This window comes from Gossypium raimondii, chromosome 1 (genome assembly GCF_025698545.1).
Source record: "Gossypium raimondii isolate GPD5lz chromosome 1, ASM2569854v1, whole genome shotgun sequence".
Classification (NCBI taxonomy): Eukaryota; Viridiplantae; Streptophyta; class Magnoliopsida; order Malvales; family Malvaceae; genus Gossypium; species Gossypium raimondii.
In genome coordinates, this window is record NC_068565.1 from 27840554 (window position 1) to 27847501 (window position 6948).

General features: G+C 36.6%; 1 non-coding gene across 1 annotated transcript; it reads left to right on the top strand.

The window, feature by feature from the left end:
- The first annotated feature begins 2957 nt into the window (after positions 1 to 2957).
- On the top strand, positions 2958 to 3064 carry LOC128032669 (small nucleolar RNA R71). The gene has a single exon (XR_008188918.1). It is a non-coding gene; the product is annotated as a small nucleolar RNA R71 (small nucleolar RNA).
- The last annotated feature ends 3884 nt before the right edge of the window (positions 3065 to 6948 follow it).

Below are 6948 nucleotides of genomic sequence, written 5' to 3' on the forward strand. Positions count from 1 at the left end.
CTCGGCGATGAGTGACAATGGTATAAAATCTTATGTACTTCATCTTCTGCCATGCATCTCCTGATCATTTGATCCGCACACTTTTTAAACAAATACGGTTCTTCCTAAAAATAGTACTTCACATCGTGAAGAAACTTTTTCTTTTGATGATACGTCTTATCAATCGGCATCAAACCACAAGCTAAAAATTTAGCAATATCAGCAAACCAAGGGGTATTATGGACATGATTTACCTTCAGTATGTGTTCATCTGGAAACATCTCTCGAATTGTTATAAGAGGAGAGTTCCCTTCTTGCGGCTCCAATCTGGACAAGTGGTCTGCTACTTGGTTTTCCACTCCCTTTCGATCTTGAATTTCTAGATCGAAATGTTGAAGTAGAAGTACCCATCGAATCAGTCTCAGCTTAGCGTCTTTCTTGGCAAGTAAATACTTAATTACCGAGTGGTCCGTATAAACTATCACTTTCGTACCTACAAGATAATATTGAAACTTGTCAAAAGCAAACACAATAGCAACTACCTATTTTTCTGTTACCGTGTAATTCAGTTGAGCTCCTGTCAGACTCCAACTCGCATAGTAGTTGGGATGAAAACCTTTGTTCCTTCGCTGACCCATGACAGCTCCGATCGCAAAGTCACTTGCGTCACACATCAATTCAAATGGAAAATCCTAGACTAGTTATGGGTGCCGAGACTAACCGACTCTTCGAATCGTTGAAAGCTCTTAAGCACTACTCATCAAATTTAAACGCCATGTCCCTCTCCAATAATTTGCTGATTTCTTTCTTGACTACGTCCTTCATGATGGGGTTCAGTCTTCATTGTCCATCAATCGTCCCTTTTTTCCATCTTCTAAGATAATCTTGTGCATGTATACAGATGAACTAATTCCGCGATATCAGCTATGGTCAATCCGATAGCCTTCTTGAATTGTTTCAACACCAGGATGAGTTTCTCTTTTTGCTCAGTAGTTAGTTCTGCTGAAACAATCATAGGTAGAGTAGAAGAGTCACCTAAATAAACATATTTCAAATGTGAGGGAAGTACCTTCAGTTCTAATTTAGGTGGCTCCTAGATTGACGCTTTTGGTTGGGCATAATCCCTTTTGTCTGACTCCAAAGATTCAAAGCGAGATTGCAGATTAAATCCCCTTTGATTAGCTTCTAACAAAGCTAAGTATTCATCCTCCTCTTCATCATTTGGAGGATCTGAAGTCAAAATTTGTTCCAATGGGTCCTCAACAAAATTGAGTTCCTTCTCCATGATTAAATCCTCTAAATCGAACAGTGCAGAACAATCATCAATTGTGTCAGGAAATTGCATGGACTTAAAAACGTTAAACGTTACCTGATCATCCTGAACACGCATAGTAAGCTCGCCCTTCTGCATACCAATAAGGGTCCTTCTGATTGTTAAGAATGGTCTTCCTAGGATGATTGACACCTCTTTGTCTGCTTCAAAGTCTAGAATCACAAAGTCAGCAGGAAAGATAAATTTGTCTACACTTACCAATACGTCCTTGATTTTTCCTTCTGGATGTGCTAAGGATCGATCTGCTTATTGAAGTGTAACCGTAGTACGTCTAACTTCACCTATCTCCAACTTTCTAAATATTGGCATGCGCATCAAGTTGATACTCGCACCCAAGTCACATAGTGCCTTACCATTATATGTTGGTCCAATATTGCAAGGCATGGTAAAACATCTAGGATCCTTCAATTTTGGTGGTACTTTGTCTTGAAGATATGCACTGCATTCCTTCGTTTAGGCAACCGTCTCAAATTCTCCAAGCCTTCATTTTTTAGAGAGGATATCCTTCATGAATTTGACGTAGTTCGGCATTTGTTCAAGTGCTTCAACCAATGGGATGTTGATATGAAGTTGCTTGAGTACGTCTAGGAACTTCTTGAATTGAATTTCCTGCTTCTACTTCTGAAGTCTTTGAGAGTAGGGTGGTGGAGGTTTCTTTATTGGAATTGGTTGATTTGTTTTCTGTGGCAATTCTGTATCTAACGGAGTTATTAGTTGATCAGAATTAGCTGGTTCAGAACTTACCTTGTTAGATTTTACAGATTTAATTTTCGGTGAAATTGGAATTTCAACACTAGGTTGAACTTCCTCTGAGTCTTGAGCATCAGCTGGCTCCTTTTCAACTTCGACAGAATGGGGCTCTAAAGTCTTTTCGCTCTTCAATGTTAACGCTTTTCAATGCTCCTTCCCTGGATTCCTCGGATTCTCTGTATCACTAGGTAAAGCACCTTGTGGTCAGTTTCTGAGTTCAATTGCAAGCTGGCCCACTTGATTCTCCAAATTCCTTAGAGAGGCATCATTTTTCACCATGTATGCCTTCAATAGATTCTCTAGGCTATTGGATGGTTCAGCTTGGGTTGGTTTCTAAGCTTGTTCGGAAAAACTAGGTGGCTGGGTTGATCTAGGTTGGACATAATTGTTACTGGTTCCTGCCCCTTGGTTACTCCAGGAAAAATTCGGGTGGTTTTGCCATGATGGGTTATAGAAATTGGATTGCAGCCCTTGCCTTCCTCGATTTTGGTTTTGGTTGCCCGTGTAATACACAGATTCTGGGTTCGATGGACATTCTTCGAACAAATGTCCTTCCCCATAATTAACATAGGCTACATTTTCAAATTGATTCAGTGACTGTGCTGTAAAACTATTACACCCATTAGTAGTAAGATTTTCTAACATTGAGGATATTGATGATACTTGAGATGTGAGTGAAGTAAGAGCGTCTACTTCATGTATTCCAGCGACCCCTCTTCCTAACGTTGCTCGATTGGTTGGCCATTGATAATTGTTGCTGGCAATCCTCTCAATGAATTCATAAGCCTCATTATAAGACTTAGAAATGAGAGCAGCATTAGCAGAAGCGTCCACTACCATCATCGTGTAAGCCTTGAGAACATTAAAAAATGTCTCAAGTTGCATGCAATGTACGATTCCGTGATGAGGGTACTTCGGTAATAATTCTTTGTACCATTCCCATGCCTCATATAATGACTCATCATCCATTTCTTGGAAAGCAGTGATCTTGTTCCTGAACTTAACATTCTTGCTAGGTGAGAAATACTTCATAAGGAATTTTTCTGCTAACTCTTTCCATGTTGAAATTGATTTTGGTGGTAATGAGTTCAACCAAGCTCGAGCTCTATCCCTTAGTGAATATGGGAACAGCTTCAATCGTAATGCATCTTCGGGTACTCCGGCTAACTTGAAAGAATCGCTCACCTCTATAACCACTCTTAAGTGTAGGGGAGGATCTTCGATAGGCATTCCACTGAATTGGCCCACTGTCTGAAGCATCTGGAACATGACTGGCTTCAACTTGAACTGTTGTGCCTCAATTTTAGGTCTCTTAATACCCAGATTAAGATCATGAAATACTGGCACAACATACTGTCTCAAAGCTCTATCCCTATCATCAGCACTAAGGATAGGATTTTGAGCAAGGTTTGCTCTATTTCCTTGATTCAAATTTTCGAAGTTCATCTCTTTAGTTTTTCTCTAACTTGCTTGTCTTCTTCGCTGTCAAAAAGTTCGTTCAATCTCAGGGTCTACAAGGAGTAAATCGTTGATTCCGGTCAATACTCATAAACACATGAAATAATCACAGAAAGATTAACTAAGTTAAAATTTAAACAGAAAAATAAACCAAAATACAAAACTAACAACTTCACAAATAATGAATTTTTTTTAAAACACAGTCCCCGGCAACGGCGTCGAAAACTTGGAACGACAGAAATGTGCAAGTGTACAAAATCACAACAAGTAATAAAATGACAAGTAAATGTCGAGTTATCGTACCCATAGAGAAAGTGAAAAGAATTATTTCTTAATGTTATTTACAATACTTTTGTGAAGAAAAATATTTTGTTTGAAGAGGGTGATTAAAAACTAAGATTTTAAACTAAGTGAACTAAATAAATAAATCTCAAATGCACGATTACAAAATACGATTTTAATCAAGATGATATAATTATGTTAGATTAATTACATTTATTAACTTAGAGTTATTAGACTCATGTTTATATTGTTACCAATAAGTTTACAGCAACTCGGTAATTTGCTAACTTATGAACATACTCACCTACCAAAATCATTTTATCTCTTGACTATAGCCCTATGTCAATTCAACCGGTTAAACAAATCTTAATAGGCAAATATGTTATTGCACATACATACTTATTAAATCTACATATCCCTATGTCAATTCAAACAATTAACTCGATTTAATAAGCATATAAAAGACTATGTGAGGTAACAAAGTACCCTTACCTTGAAACAATTTAATCACAATAATCTTGCAAGTTATGCAAGGCAAATGTATCATCAGATACCGTTGCTAATCTAACCCTCAGCTACCTTAGATGATTAAACATGCACTGATTAAGTACTGTGTCCATTAATTACAATTTCAATCCATTTAAATAATTAATTCCTTAGTTACCTAACAATTGTGATGCAAGAATAACTTAGTCGTGATTTTACTTAATCAAGCATCTTACCGAGGCCAATAACAACATAACACAATTTTAATAATTTTAACAAACGAAATGCAATCAACCTAATATGAATTATATTCAAGCTAAATTGATTAAATTTACCATTCCAACAACATAAATATTCATAGATATGTTTAGCATAACAACAACAAAAATTAAAAAGATAGGGAACAAGAATCAAATCTGGTGTTTTTTCGTGACTAATTGCTCTGTTCTTCCTTCTTCCTTGTCCTCGTCAACCAAGGCTACTATGAACACTTAATTGCTACTCCAAATAGCTGATGAATGCCCCTTTCCCAGGAGGAGAAATCGGCAAGAGAGCAAGGGAATTTTGGAATGGAAAAGAAGAGAGAAAGTGGAGAGAAGAGAGGAAAGATGTGAATGCTTGAGATGTGTTTCTAAAATGACCAACCTAAGGGGGTTTTTATAGCTGAGGAGGGCTGCTAAAAATAGCTAAAATTATCAGCCAAGAAGCCCTCCCTTGGCCAGCCACACATGTGGCAAGGTTGATAGTTTCAACTTTGCTAATTTAGGCTTGGGGCAAATCTATAAAGCCACCAATTGTGGAGGGGTTTGAATGCAACTTGAACAAGTCTTCAAGGGTCACTTTGCAAGCTTCAATAATCAGCTAATAAACTAATTTTGGTCATCTCTTGGGACGATTTTTGGGCTTTTCATTTCTTGGTCGGTTCGGTTCACTCGATTCAGTTCAAATGGACCCCTTTTTCATAATTAATTAATAATAATTTATTAACCCAAATTAAATTGGATATAAATTAAAATTAATTATATTATGAATTAATACATTTAATTTTGGACCGTCTTAGGCTGAAATTTAGTTGATACGAACTCAGTTTAGTAGATTAATTAGAGTCAATTAAGTGCCCGATCGTTAAACGAAGAAGTATGATTTGATTTTAGAAGTTAATTGAGATGAGGCAAATTTTGGGTTAATGGTAATCAAGGATGGCTCGAAATAGGAAGGAAAGATGTATTTAGGTTAGGATGGAAAGAAAGGAGTTCGGGTTTTGGTCGATGGTAAATAAAGGTATGTAATAGTTTAGGTTAGGTTGAACTGAATTTTGTTTCGGAATTTGGTTTGCAAAGGAAATGGTTCGAAATGGGGCTTAAGGATCAAGTAAGAACCAACACTATATTCAGTGCCGACCCAAAACTTATAGGATCTTAAGGTGAATGGAATTGGTAATTTTTGAACCTTGACCCGATACTTAGGTAAGTATGAACCAAAGGTATAATTGGGTGAACGCCACACTCGTTAAAGGGAGTGATAAGTTTGAAAAGAGACTCGGGTAGACGACACTAGAAGCTAGATAAGTCTTTCGGGTCTCAAATGAAATTGAAGAGAAAGAGTCTCAAAAAATCGGTAGCAATTCATTAACAGAAATGTCAAAAGTTATTTTTACAATGGAAGAGCAAAGTATTTATAGCCTATCTACTAGCTAGCTGAATGGTCAGCAAACAAGCTTAAAGACTAAGTAAATGTAGCTAGAATAAGTTAGAAAATTCTAGAATTAAAACCATTAAAATGCCATATCTAAATTCAGCTGAATGTGAGTCCAAAAGGCAGCTTCTAGATTAAGCAATGAACTTGGAAAACTTGAATGGTGCATGGCAGCAGCTAGGTTCGGCCAATGAGCTTAAATAAACTCATTCAATGTGCAACTATTGCTAAAATGTTACTAGAAATTAAAGAGGTCTTGAGCAGTCATTTGAGGTGTGAAAACTCTAAAATGAACAGCCATATCATGTGAAAAGGATTCCAGCAATGTGAACGTCTTTAAAATTTCTTGGATAGCTCATTGGCTGACATGGGAAAATGGAATGGGCGGCCGAATAATTGTGAGCAGACATGGCCTTTTAATTCCACGAAAAGGCACCTAAAGACACTCAAAACAGTAGCTGGTTTTCTTTAATTCGGCTCTTTGATAAATGAAGCATTAATTGGTGCTAAACTTCATTTATATGTTGCTCATGCATTCCCTCAAATGGGCGGAACATTGATGGCATTATGGTGACCGAAAAAGGCATTTAGGAAAGAGGAATCAACACCATTAAATTATCATCCAAGCATGCACCTGTACATTAAATTCGTCAATTTAAAGCAGCTTTGAGGCACATTTAATCAGCAGCATTAAATTCGGCTGGACACACTTTAGAAAAGGAAGTAGCATTAAATTCGACTGGACACAATTTACACATCATTAAATTTGTCTGAACTTTGGACATAATTAAAACGTTTGAATCTAGGACACATTAAAAAGCTGTACTCATTAGAACATATTTAATAGACTTAAGACATATTAATAACATGCATAAAACATATTTAACACACATAATTAAATTTGTCCAGATTTAAACAAATTAAACACTAACAATTAATTGAGTTAATTTAACTAATTTAACTAA